The sequence below is a fragment of the Macrobrachium rosenbergii genome, chromosome 50, assembly GCF_040412425.1.
Source record: "Macrobrachium rosenbergii isolate ZJJX-2024 chromosome 50, ASM4041242v1, whole genome shotgun sequence".
Lineage (NCBI taxonomy): Eukaryota > Metazoa > Arthropoda > Malacostraca > Decapoda > Palaemonidae > Macrobrachium > Macrobrachium rosenbergii.
Window position 1 is genome coordinate 11,610,001 of NC_089790.1, and position 14,968 is coordinate 11,624,968.

Consider the following 14,968-nt stretch of genomic DNA (forward strand, 5'->3'; position numbering starts at 1 on the left):
TATATATATATATATATATATACATACATATATATATATATATATGTGTGTGTGTGTGTGTGTGTGTGTGTGTGTACAGTATGTGTGTGTGTATATATAAATATATATATATATATATATATATATATATATATATATATATATATATATATATATATATATATACATATATATATATATATATATATATATATATATGTATATATTTATATGTATGTATGTATGTATGTATGTATGTATGTATAACTTTCTTTTACACTGAAGCCTGGGTGAAAATGTACGGTGTTATAAACCCAACTCTCCTTTATGGGATTAAATTGAAATGTTGAATGATAATTGAATAAGAAAAAAAGGACTGAAGGTATTGAGATGAACTCCTTGTAAATTAGTAATGTTAGAAATGTAGAGAAACGTAGAAGAGGTCAAAGGCCTTGAGTTGTTGAAAGGATGAATTAAGAGATGGTTTGATCATGTGGCAAGAAGTGTACAGTTCAGAAAGTGGTGGGATGGCGACCCAGAAAGGCTTGGTTAGTGGCAGAAAGAGAGTTTTGTTAGAAATTGCCTTCTTAATACCCATGAAATCCGAAAGGCCGAGCAAGACAGAGAGGAATGTCTTTGCTTTTAAACCTCTGGTGTAAGTATATGAGGCGGGTATGTTTTCGGTGTTAATAGGTACCAACATGAACTTGGGTCTTGAAAACAGCATAGGGCTGGCAACCAAATCCTCTCTCTCTCTCTCTCTCTCTCTCTCTCTCTCTCTCTCTCTCTCTCTATCTCTCTATATATATATATATATATATATATATATATATATATATATATATATATATATATATATATATATATATATATATATATATATATATGTGTGTGTGTGTGTGTGTGTGTGAGTGTGTGTGTGTTTGTGTGAGTATGTTTGTATGTATTGTTTTTTATTTGTATAATTTCTTAGTACACACCCATGTGCGTGTATGGATGGCTTCCTTATGAAGTTCCCAGCGTCACCCCCTCCCGAGAGATCCTTCAGAGGCACTGAAGCGATAAACGAACTGTCATGTGACAGGAGAGAATTCCAGCTGGAACGTCATTCCATTCCCAGCGTCATCAGAGAAACGACGGACCCGGTTACTGTTATGGGAAACAGTAAAAACCCGTAAAACAGAAACCCCTCGCCCTGTATATCTCGGCTAAAAGCACCTACACGCCAGGACTGAAAATTCCCGAGTGGGATTCTGACCTCGAAAGTCCTGTGTCCCTTTCAGTGCAATATCTCCTGAGGGGGTTTCTTTCTCCTCCTCCTTCTATGGGACGGTCTCGTAGCTGCTGTTAGGTTAAGGTCGCCTTCAATCAGCACTGGCTCTTGCTACTCGGCGCAGTGTGTTTGCAAACCTTGGTGAATGGCACACGGGGTCTCTCCTATGTTACTCGAAACGGTGGGAAGGCGGATGGAGAAGGATAAAGGTTTAACCCTAAAGAGAGAACCATCATTTAAAATGGAAGATTGTGAGAATGAAGAAGAGCAGAAGCATTGAAAGAATTCCAAATTTTGAACTCGATTTTCTTACGATATCACGGGAACTGCCGTGAGAATGTTCAGAAGGGAAGGAAGAGGATGTGGCTTGGTCTCTTCTTATATCAATGAAGCACATGCTTAAGAAAGTGCTTTGTAATAAAATGGGAATTGTCTTGTTAGGGAGACCTACAGTACAGGATTAGAAGAAAATAGTGAAAGTACTTGTCAAATCTGAAAGTACTTGTCAAATCTGTCCCTTACACCATCCTTGTTGACCGTGTTTCTTATTTAACTGATAATCGAGTTGATAAAATATGCACTAAAGGAGCGAGACGCTCCTACGCTCGTCAGAACAACCGCATTTCCAACGCTCGGCTTTAGGATTCTTTTCAATAATCTTCTGTGGTTCTAATAACATGTCTCCTTTTCAGCGGCAAATTTTCCTTTAGTACGTGGTAGGCCTAATTTCCCCCCCCCCTCCATTTTCTGTCCTTACTTGGCGCCTTGCCCAGATAATAGTCAGATTCTGAGACTGTATCCTTTATTTGCATTTTTTTTTTTTTTTTAGAGTTTTATTCTGTTGTAGGTTAGATTTTCTCTTTTCAAATATGGTTATTTTAGCCTTTGGAATTGTCTTTATCCAGTAAATGGATTGGTTTGGTATATTTTATATGAATGTGTGGTTACTTTGAAAAATATCAGATCATTTACTAGTTCCTATGAGCCTTTGCACATAGTAAATTTGAATGCTTTTGCCAAAAGGGATAAGCTTCACATGTTTGAATTGGAATCAGTGATAAAGACATTTAGTGAATAATGTCTACATAGAATTGAAATGACAAAAGAAAGACGGGAATCCATTTGTAATGTTTTAGATGAGAGGATTAATAACGTATGCCCGCCGTTAGTTCTCACTAGGCCTACTGCTACCGGTGGGCCTCTTCACATCTGAGGAGAGTGAGGTTAAGCATACCAGATAAGCATTGTACCTTCTCTCCTGTAATGAATTTGAGCTTAGTGAAGCAATGTATCTATTATTATTATTATTATTATTATTATTATTATTATTATTATTATTATTATTATTATTATTAGTTGTCCATTGTTTTTATTTATAAAACCAGGTGATTGATCAAGATTTAAACGATGAATTTAAAATTTCCTGTCAGTTGGTAGCATACAAAGTTTCAAGGTATATATACCAAAGGTTTTTATGTTGAGATAAAAGTCTATTGATTCTCTCAGTAATAAGAAGTGTTATATTCAAGATAACATAAATAACAAGTGTTGTTATACACATAACACTAGCTTATGAATGCGTAACGGAGAGACTAGAGAAGAATGGGATTCTTTAGGAATTTTGGGAAACAAAAAATGTACTCCGAGCGAATATCATATGTCATTATAGACTCCATGTCGATGTTACAAGAGACACTCAGGAATCTCGTTCAGTTCTCTAGTGCGTCCGACAATGTACTAATATTAAAGACTGTATTCCATAATTATAGACTGTATATTATAGACTGTATTCCTTAATTATAGACCATGCATGATCGTTACAGAGAATATCCCAGCATTTACGAACGTTTTACAACCCTGCATAGAGTACACTTGATAGAAGTATCGAAGAAAATCTGAGATATTAGTAGCACTTCTTATCAAAAATTCGGTATCGAAACAAAAACAATACAATAGAGATCTGATTACAGGGTCCCTAATGCTTTATTTCCACGAAGCCTTATTGCATACGTTAACTAACTACACTATATTGCTGTAATCAAAACAGTCACTAATTCGCGGAAATTGTTGGGGCTCCGGTTTTTTCCAGCAAAGGCTGTGGAAAACGCCAGTGTGAATGATTGTTTTTCATAAAATATATGAAAAAGTAATAACTGACGGTATCAGTTCTAAACTACGGATTAAATGGCCAGTTGAGCTCTGTGACAATGAAAGATATGGCTTAATATGTTCCCATTGTTTAGTTTAACATTGCTCTTGTTGTTATTCGGTAGTCATTAATTTATTTATCTAGTGGTGGGCTGTTAATTATGTGAATGCTATCATTTTAGTTCGGCATTTTTTGCAGAAATATTTCTACAGTTTTATATACAGGATTGTATACGTTTATGTATGTTTGTAGATGTGTATGTATATGCGTCCATGTGGTAAACACACGGCGGACGTATATCGTTTAGAGTTCAGTGACCTCCGAGGATTTAAGATTTTCAGAATGGAAAATTATGAATAATTTCATGCAGCATAAAAGCATAATTTTTTTACTGGTATGAAAACGGGCTGCCACATGTAGGGAATCTCACCGGTTAAGGGCAACCCATAATAAAAAAAAGGCTCCTTGTTTTTGGTGTTGTCTAACCAATCTTTTGAATCATACTGCTAGCTGATTACAGAACAAACAGGAAATTGCGGAGTCTGATAGCAAGGAGTGAGAGAGAATATCCTTTGTATCCAAAATGAAGAAAATCATAAAATTACAGAGCAAATATCGAACGTGTTTATAGAAAAGTCAAAGTTTTTCTATAAATCTCCACATGTTACAGATGCAGTCTACGAAATGTAAGTCGAACTTATCAGATTAGTGTTTCCTAAGAAATATTTGGGCTACACACCTTCCTCCTTGCCTGAACCCACAGCATTCAACCCTTATCTGTGCTCCTGCCTGTCTTACTTTCTCAGTAAGAATCATACTAAACACTTTGCCTGTCGCACTAAGCAATGCTATGCTCCTATAATTGTTCTAGTTGTCTCAGCCATTCCCTCAAAACCTTTCCTTTTATTCATACATAACTTTCAAATATTGATCAGCCACTCTTTCACATTATTACCAACATGCCACAGCATACACATGCATGTATTACTGCTTCTTCTTCTTCTTTCGACCTTATTAATCCCACTGATAGCAGGGTCGGCCGCTCGAGTCAACTTCTTCCATGTATTTCTATACCTTGCATCTGCTTCCCCGAGTCCCACCTCACCCATATCCCTCCCCACCACATCCATCCATCTGATGACCCCAAGAGTCAATTCCACAAGAGCACACGAACTTACGCAAGCCTCTTCTTTCTATCTTCCACGTTCAGCAAATCTTAGATAAACTCACTCCATCTACCCATGACTGCATTCACTTCAAACGGCATCTCTCCATTTGCATCTTGTATTTTGAGGTCCAGTAACCTTTCTTTCTGCATTAATGTCCCTATAGGCCAACTTTTTTCCCCCCAGAACATCTTACTCATCGCTTCCTCTCTTCAGATGTATGTATGTATTATTGTATGTTTGTTAGTGCATTAATAGGTACCAAGGTAAATTTATATTTTTTTAAATTATCATCTAACGATATGTTACCACTGATTGGGGGATCAGCTGAATAACCTTTTTATTTGCTAGTTACGAGAACAGACTGTACTATTGGCCAACAAAACCAAAAATTTCCTAAACTACTCCCTCCTCTGCGTAAGATTATGATTCAAGTTTACCATTCAAGTAGAGATTTTCATAACTGTTGTAACTTCGAAGATAAAGGATAATAAGAATGATTGTGCAAAACGTTCGGGACATCTGAGGTGAAACTCAAAGAAAAATTACTTAAGAGTTGTTTTTGGTGGACAGTCGTTTGAATGCAATAAATTTATGATAAAAAGAGAGGAATATTGTTCTGATTTTTTCGTGGAAGACTAAAGGATGACGTTTTCTGTATTTTAATAAACTCTGAAATGATGGAGGTACATAACAGATAAAATTAGGATTGTTCTTGTTTTTCTTAATTAAGTTTGAAGGTCTTGTGCGATGTTGGTGAGTCTACTGACTTTCAGTTACTTTAGTTTTTTTTTACTTTTTCGTAATATTTATTGTTTATGCTTTTGTTCAGTTGCTGGTTAAACTATTTTATTTGTTTAATTTTTTCAGTTTTCTGTAAAAGAATACTATTGCGATGTCAATGCGTCTGTCGGTCCGCACTTTTTCTGTCCGCCCTCAGATCTTAAAAACTACTGAGGCTAGAGGGCTGCAAATTGGTATGTTGATCATCCACCTTCCAATCATCAAACATACCAAATTGCACCCTGTAGCCTCAGTAGTTTTTATTTGATTTAAGGTTAAATTTAGCCACGATCGTGCGTCTGTCACCGCTATAGGTGCCAACAACACAGTCCACCACCGGACCGTGGGTGAAAGTTTCATGGGCCGCGGATGAGAGTTTCATACAGCATTATACACGTACAGAAAACTCGGTTGCCCCGAAGAAACTTCGGCGCAATTTTTACTTGTTTGTTTTCGTTGTGAAGTGTTCAGTTGGTGATGTTTTCAGCTTTTCCAGGTAGCTATATCATTCTTGGGAGGGTTAATGTGCAAGGCACTTACTTATCAGGAATGCTTCATATCAATCTGTGCACACTTTGATTAGTAATAAGTTATTTTATGCCTTTGAGTTTTATTTGTCTATTTACTTATACATTTAGTTATTTTTTTATATACCGGTATTTATTTGTTTATTTTAAATATTTATATATTTATTTATTTATTTACTGCAGGTCGGATAAATCCCTTCAGACCCCCGCAGAAAAACTTGAAAATGTCTGATAATATTCTGCCGGACGCAGATAGTAAAGAAGATTATGAACCCAGATTGGACGGTAAGTAAGAATAATTTTTATTTACATTACCCCATTATTATTTTTAATTTCTCGTAATATTTACGTCACAACAACGGCAGTAGTTACAATTGTAAGTCGAAAATTATGAAATAAACGTACTCACAAGTTCCCAGTTGCTTATTTAATTTTGAAAATCGTAATGCTATATGTAGAGTACTGTGAATTTTGTCCCATTTAAACAGTTTCATCAGTAACAGGAATCATAATACAAATTATTAAAAACCCCTTATAGTTTGCAAAAACAACACCAACAGTTATAAAAGTGCCGTGTCTAGCACAAGTTTTCAGTAACGATAAGCACAGTCATAACAGACAAAACAAACACGAGAAGGGGAAGACGCCCCCCCGCAAGATGGAGTTATAGTGGCAAAGTTACGACGGTAAAACCCTCCTCGTTTGTTTTGACACCAGACACCTAAACTCGGCGGAGGAGATTAGACTCCTTCGGCGAGACGAGCAGAGCTCTTCGCTTCCCACCACAAAAGTCCTCGATATTTTCCGAGATGTTCCGGACGAATGTTCTCCTTCCGTCGTCCGGAGAGAAACAAAAGATTCATTATCCTTTTCCGATGAATTTCACCTTGTTTGGAAAGCGTCTGCGGATAGGCTCCGGAGGGAGATGAGAACCAAGGACCTTGATGAGAGCCGGGCTGTAGGCGGTGCCAAATTGACTATCGAGACGGATAATTAGATTGTCGTTAGTGTTAGTCTGTCGGTGGAAAAAAGAGTCGTTGTGACATCAGTGGTTCCACAGCCTTTGTTTTTTTTTCTTTATTTTCTATTCCCTCCATTTGTTATATGGGCATATTTTACATATGAATAATTGATGATGAGTTGACATTGTCATTACGTCAGATGGTTGTAAAAAATTGTTCAGATTTTGATGCGCCAATAAGCATTGTTCATTTTTTTAAAATAATGAAATGCGTGTGGAAAATGAAAATATGGTTCAGTATTCAGTAGGAATTATTCTCAGTTAATTAAGGGGGTTTTCCCGTTGAAATTTATGGAGTCAGAATTTTTTCGCTAGGGTAGTCATCAAATGAACTAAAGAAAATTCTCCAAGTAGTTCAACAACATTCTCCTAGAAGAAGAGTGTAGTCATGGGAAATAACAAACAAAGCTCCTACTTCACGAGGAAGTAAGTCGGTAACGGAAGCGTAGTATCACTTTAATATAATAACTAGCCATAATAAATGTCATAGTAAATGTCTAATTCTCCCAAACATCCTCTTCCTCTCCATTTTCTCATAAAATGTTATTATCTCTTTCACCTTCTGTGATTTTTGTAATGGAGGGAATAGTCTTAGGTTTCATGATGAGAGAGAGAGCTTTTGTCTCCGTGGGTAAATGGTGATTTAATTTTCTCTCTTTCATAGATTGTCGACAAAAGTCAGGAAAACATTATGTCATTAATATGAGCATCATGCATGTGCAAATGTGCTCGAATACTGCTACAGGCAGGCTACTATGTGTGCTTGTGTAGTGTACGAATGAAATTATTTGTTACTGATACAATAGCTTGATTATGCTATTTTTATTGAAAATTAGTAATTCTTTGAGACCGAAATTGTGTACTTGCAAAGCAACGAATAGATGATGACTGAAGAATCATTTCCCTTCCGACAGCGGTTCATTATGTATTGAAAAACACAAAAGTTGTCCAATCTGATGAGAGTTTCAGTCTTTCTCCTCTCTTTAAGCAATTGTTTGTTGATGTTGTCTTTACCTAATCATTTATAAGTCAAAGATTTCTTTCATATTAATCGGGACAAAACTGTAATTTTGAATGCATATTTTTAAGTGCTATTGAATTCTTTGCTGGTTTTAGCAGCTCTCGTACAACTCTCTCTTGCATTTTATTTCCGCCATCTCCTGCGAGGCTGTAATTCGTTAATTTATTTTTTTTTTTTTTTTACAATGTGCTTTTTCCGGCGAAGAATCTTGTCATCTTTGCATATTCGCATAAATTGTGATCATCCCCGGCTGAGGTCAAAAGAAACACAGCTGAGAATGTTTTCAATTCCCTCGGCTATCGAACATAAACCATGATACTGGTTGATTGGCACATTGTGAGTGAGGGCTTAGACGCACTGCTGATGAACATCTCACGTAGGTGTATTATTCGGATAATGTTGTGGAAGTTTAACTGTACATGGGGTTCATCCATGTTCCAGTGACCATTGTGTTGTTTCCATCCTAAAGTCTATATTATAATATATATATATATATATATATATATATATATATATATATATATATATATATATATATATATATATATATACATACATACACATATACACATATATACGGTATATATATAAGAAAGTTTGTGAACACTGGAACCAGTTCGGCTGAAAATATAGCCAGGCATTATGATCAAATCACGAAATTTCTTGAATGAAAAGGAACTCAAATTAGATGGGTATCCAATTTCTACTTGACTTGATCTAACCTACTTCTTGCACATGGGGTCTCCAAAATGGTCGATATCGACTCGGGGTCGATTAATTCCCTGGGGTCAAATGTGGGTCGACAATCGCCCAAGGTGGATTGAACGTATGGATTAAAAGCTGACATTCATAGGAGGAATGGAAATACATAATTTGCAAGGAAATGCAACTTCCAATAAGCGTTTCTGATTTTGTACACAATTATCTTTTTTGTTATTTTTGTATATTCATAGTAAGCAGCAGTTGTAAAGTCAAATGAATCTTCAGTAGTTGGAATCACAAGACACGAACTGTTCTTATCTGTTTCCAAATGATGAACTGACCTAGTATTCTCTTTACTTATTTTATGTTCTAGAATTTTCAATACTTGATTGACGGAATGAATCTTATCATGAAACAGCAAATACAGAAAAATGACCATTTATTTTGGTATTAGTTTTTGAACATGGTATTGACTTCAAGACGGAACAATGATTGCATGAAGGGAACAATGGTCAAGGAGTGACGACACCTCGTAGGATGTTCTCAGTGCATAGACCTAATACATGCATTGAAGCTTGTGTTGCTGTATTTGTCAGTGTTCGCTTCTCCCCTCACCTAGGGTTATAATTGCACCAGTGCCCAGTAGGATCAGCACTTCTCCTAAACTTTACTTCTCATTTCTTGTGTTATTCGTTCATGATGCATAATTTCTACTCTGTTCATTAATCCTATTGCTGTGGTGTTTCAAACATCATAACGTTGGTCGAACTCTTGAACGTTACTCTAATGAATTTGTATTGTCACACAGAAGTGAATCATTCAGTAGAGTTCATCACATCATACTGGAAGTCAATTCCCCGGCCGGCTGATGAAGAGTTAGAGGAATTTATTTCTGGTGATAGAAACTCATTTCTCGCTATAATGTGGTTCGGATTCCACAATAAGCTGTAGGTCCCGTTGCTAAGTAACCAGTTGGTTCTTAGCCACGTAAAATAAGTCTAATCCTTCGGGCCAGCTCTAGGAGAACTGTTAATCAGCTCAGTGGTCTGGTAAAACTAAGGTATACTTAACTTTTTTGGAAGTCAGTAAATATAGAGAGAAAATGTAATATGCTCATTCCACGGGAATAGATTCCCTAAAATGGATTCATTTATCACTGTTCTTGGTTTTATCTATAAGCACCTGTTGCCTGGGTAAAATCGATGACCCATGCTACACGACACGCGTGTGACAATAAAATCTTTCAACTCAGAGCACATAAAAGTTAAGACTGAAAGTATCTGGAGATTCTTTATATAATCGCTAACTTCCAAAGCAGAAGACTAGTAAAATTGCTTTATGGACTTGATTAACAGAATCCGCCGGCAGTCTTGCTAGGGGCACTTTAAAGGCTGCTGCTGGAAATTGCAATGGATAAGGGGTTACCACTCTTTGTGTTGGGTAGCCGGAAGTCAGGGCACGTGCGTCCACCGTCATTCCTTTTATCGGAGAGCAAATTTAAGGTGGTCATTTAAATTTAAAGTGGTGACGTCTAAAGTGGTTATTAGCGTGTGCATATATATATATATATATATATATATATATATATATATATATATATATTATATATATATATATTATATATATATATATATATATATATATATATGTGTGTGTGTGTGTGTGTGTGTGTGTATATAATTTTTAAATATAACACACACACATTTTTATCACAGCACCGTGACATTTTGTTATTCACAAACATTAAGCTACAAATATATTTATTATCCAATTCGCTCTACTTGTTGAAACTCTCTCTCTCTCTCTCTCTCTCTCTCTCTCTCTCTCTCTCTCTCTCTCTCTCTCTCTCTCTCTCTCTCTCTTCTCTCTCATTATTTTTCCATCTAGCTTTGTAGAATCAGGTAAAAGTGAATGAGAACTGAACCACAGAAAATATCGTCGATGTCTGCTGCGTACGTCAATCCATAATATTTGTAATGCATTCCTATTCAAATTCATCATAAACACGAGCGATATATGTCGATTATTACTTCAAGTCTTTTGCAAAATGCTAAGGTGTGTAAAAGCGTGATCAAAGCGCTGTGTAAGTTGTTAACTAACCATTGGTTTTATGGCCGTTGATATAAAATACACCATCACAAAGAACAGTGAAAATAGAGCTGAATAATCTGGTTGGACTGAAAACGACTTGCTGTCAAGAAATGATAAATCTGACGTCGGTTGCATAAGCAGAGTAGTAGCGGCTCCAGCGTCAGAATGTGGTTAAAAGAGGAATTCTAATATTACGATATTTACAGCGTCAGAATAGGGTAAGAAGAGGAATTATGATATTATTACAATATTTACAGCGTCAGAATAGGGTAGAAAGAGAAATTAAGATATTATTACAATATTTGAAGAGTGAGAATTGGGTAGAAAGAGGAAATGAAATATTGTTACATTTACAGCGTCGGAATTAGGTAGAAAGAGGAATTTAGATATTATTATTACGATATTTGCAGCGTCAGAACAGAGAGAATACGGTAGAAAGAGAAATATAGATATTATTACAATATTTAAATCCGGACAGGTTACGAAAAACAACTCAGTTATTAGAAAGAAATTAATGTTGTACAATGAACGTTAAGCAATTCGCCAATACGTGGAGCTTACCTAAGCAGATGAAAAACATCATGCTGTAACTTTATATCATTTATGCATATTGTATCAGATGTTGCTTCAGACCCGCAAGTTTCAGTCACAAACCGGCACTGAAAGTCGGGAGTGTAATTAGAGTTGAATCCACAGCACAATTAATTATCAGTGGTTGGCTGGCAATGATTTAAGCAAGATGCCATTTGCCGCTGCCAGCGGTAGAACGCATTCACCTAGCACCTTATCGGCATTTATCAAGCAATAATTTAAACCTTTGAAATAAATTTCTCATTCACCGGAACTTGTTATTTGCTTGTGGCATTTATTAGGAGTTTTCTTAAGCGCGGAATTTTTTTCATATATACAACTACAAAAATGCAGATATGGGATGTTATAGGAAATTAATGAACTGACGAGTCGTAAGTCATGTAGAAATAGTTCCCTTAATTTTCTCTCAGAGAAAGCATAGCTTTCAATTAACAGAATGTGAATATTCATCACCTCAATATATGTTGGATATTCCAGTGTATGTAGGTGACTTACATTATATGGTAGTGCTGTTAAGGCTATCATTAGAATGACTTTATGTGGATGTTTTTTGCGTACTTGTGAAAATTACTGTATTCGACATTCTTTCAGCCAATGGAAACACTGAATCGGTTTCAGAAAATGGGAAATCAGAGAAGGACGCTAAAAGCGTGCTATTATTTCGAAATAAATGCATGATGCCCAGTCACCTAAACACACTGGCGTAGCTTGAAATGAAATATTCTCGATATCCTGTTGTTTGTGGGACATCTGAATTTTTCTGTAGACTAGCAGATGCTCGCTATCGCTCACATTTGCTAGTTTCTTGTTAAAGAAACTGTGAACCACCTGCATTAGGGGAGGGTGAGGGGAGGGGAGGGACACACACACACAGAAAGAGCCAAGGAAATTAATATAATAGATAATGGGGGGGGTTACATATTTAGTATAATCCAAATAGCCTCTTCCCAAAGTGCCATAGGCTTGCGAGTGATGCAATTGACAGAGGCGATAGGCTACAGGCAACCTTTTACCAACAAAGAAATGTGCTGCACTTGTCCTTTGTAAAGAACAGGTCATCATACAACAGGGCATGCACACATAAGCGAACAGGCACTGGTCTCAGATATTTTACTTAAGTTTAGGTGAGACCTGGCATTCATGAAGTACTGGATATTGTTGTCAAAGCCTGATTTACCCCTTGTATACCCAAAATCAGGCATTAAAATAAGAGATTTCTCCAATTTCATCATTTATTAGGGATATTAGCTTTATTTTTAATTCAGTTGAAAAGGAATCATATAAAATCTTTTTAATTTTGCTGCCAATGGCATTAACATGTTTACTCTTTCAAAGTTAAAGGTCTTTGGATCTGGTCATTGAAAAGGAAAAATCTGTTTCATAAAGTTGAAATCAATATGTAATTAAAATTTAGGTATAATAAAGGGAAAAGGTTTCTGTTAAATATAAATAATTTATATATATATATATATATATATATATATATATTTCCAAAGCTAACTCGGTAATGTAAAACGAAAAATAAATCCTTGCTCTCCGTTAGAAAACCGGAGCTGATAGCTTCAAATGATAACGCCAGAGGTAATGGCTGAATGGAAAGATAAATAACCAATTTAGGAACAAGTGATTAGCATATATTTCCCCTGGAAACTTTTAAAATAGCTCTAATCATTCCGCTGCCCTTTATTATCGACGAACTTCCCAAACTGGAATGAATTTAATTGAAATATTCTGACCGACGTTTCTAGGAGAGTTCCTTTTTACTACTTATCGAGGAAAATATTAGCACGTTATTTCTGATGGAGTATTGTTCAGTTTTTGTTTCCCGTGGAAATTACGAAACGCGTGGCACATTCATTACTGAGCAATTAAAATGCTGGTGTTCTCGTTTTCACTGTTTTCAGTATTACAGGTGAATTTTATCCTATTGTGGTTATATTTATTCTCATTGCAGAGGATGGCTGAGATTCATTGCTGTCTGTGTTCGTCGACGTATCTGCTTCATTATAATGTTTCAGTTAAAATAATTTTTTACATCTGTTTACGTTCAATGTCTCCATAGGCATTTGGGTTTTACAGTGACGCTTTGCCGTTTGCACCAGATCACCAAGGACTGTTGCAAGCTTTAGTAAATATTACTTTGGTTTTTACAGGGCAGAGGCTGTAACACCTTATTCTCTCTCCTCTCTCTCTCTCTCTCTCTCTCTCTCTCTCTCTCTCTCTCTCTCTCTCTCTCTCATCCGGCATTAGGGCTGACACGATTGCAGAACTTCCAGCCTAATTATCGTCAAAATAACTTCCCAGACCTTGACAGCCTCCTATTTATTTACTTTTTCTGGAATGCTCGTCATAGCGTCCCCTAATATTGGAGCCTACCACTTCACCAGCCTGGCTTCGAGAGGCTTTCATGTCGTGTTTTGACATAATTAACGAAGCTCCGTGGTTTTTAGAAGGATTTCCAGTCTGGAGGTAATACTTCTTAGAGCAGGCTTCTTCAATTTGATGATAGCTTACGCTGCTTTTAGACTACGAGGGTATTCATTAAGACAGTATTGTTAGTGTAAGAGTTATCGAGAATGAACAACGAACATTAATGATCAAGATGTTAAATAAGTGGAGAGAACGGCTTTTGGAGCCTTATATGGTTGTAGAACTGTAAATAAGCCAGGAGTGTCATGGCATCATAAGGTAAATCTGCAAATAGGTCAGAATTGGCAGAACGTACTATGTTAAAATTGTAATTAAGTTGAATTTGCAGGCAGTAACATAAAAGAACTACAAATTACCTTCAATCGACTGGGTGTAGCACGATAGAACTTTAAATAAGCAAGAATTGGCAGGGAACAAAATGTCTGCTAAGATCAACCTCCCCCCCCCTCTCTTTTTTACAAGCATTATGAAAATTTGTGTTCTTGGAAGTGAGTAATAATCCTTCAGTGAAAGTCTTATGTGCAGATGAGTTTCTGTTTCGAAATATAATTCCTCTTTTTCGAGTAATTGACTTGTTATACAGCAAGAAAGGTTACTTTTGAAAGTCTGGTGCATTTTCCTTATTTTTAGTAAGAGTGAATTGATTGCTCTCTCTCTCTCTCTCTCTCTCTCTCTCTCTCTCTCTCTCTCTCTCTCTCTCTCTCTCTCTCTCTCAGATGTGGCCAGGTGTCGTTTGGCTTTTTGAAAGACTTTTGATGTCTTGTTATTGTGAACAAGTATATTATCCAGAGATTGATTGACTCTCAGCGCCTAACCCTTTATGATGATTGTCTTTGAGTTCAGAGGAGGTGACAGTGGGTATACATAGTTTATGAAAATATAATCAGTTATATGTTCTTCGTGAATTGGCACAATTAGTATAGCAATGCAGTTTTTAATTAGAATCTAATTTAATGCAATCATTAACCAGAGGTAGAAAATTAATTAACAATTAGTGCGTGTGGCGATTATGCTTTTAAAATTTAAAATGTACTTTAGAAGACTGGTGTGATTTACGCGGAAACCTGTTTTTTGTAACTACAATTTGTATGTATTTCATTAAAACCCAAGAGAATATGGTTAGGCAAATGACAGAAAATCTTGTTGTGTAAGCAATTTTTTTTTTTTTTTTTTTTTTTTTGCCGGTGTGAGTTCCAGTGAGAACCCAATTCATAACACGATTATATCCTTCTAAT

The 14,968-nt window shown here is 36.1% G+C and overlaps 2 protein-coding genes across 2 annotated transcripts in view; one reads left to right on the forward strand and one right to left on the reverse strand.

Moving 5' to 3' along the window:
• The window catches only part of LOC136832599 (serine/threonine-protein phosphatase 6 regulatory ankyrin repeat subunit B-like), a 713,268-nt gene that overhangs the window by 473,589 nt on the left and 224,711 nt on the right, over positions 1–14,968 (forward strand). The window contains exon 7 of the mRNA XM_067093780.1: positions 6,061–6,162. The gene's annotated coding sequence lies outside the window, so the exon portion shown is untranslated. The remainder of the gene's footprint in view (positions 1–6,060; positions 6,163–14,968) is intronic.
• LOC136832600 (uncharacterized) overlaps positions 1–14,968 on the reverse strand; it is a 272,488-nt gene that overhangs the window by 239,755 nt on the left and 17,765 nt on the right. The gene's annotated exons all lie outside the window — the stretch shown is intronic.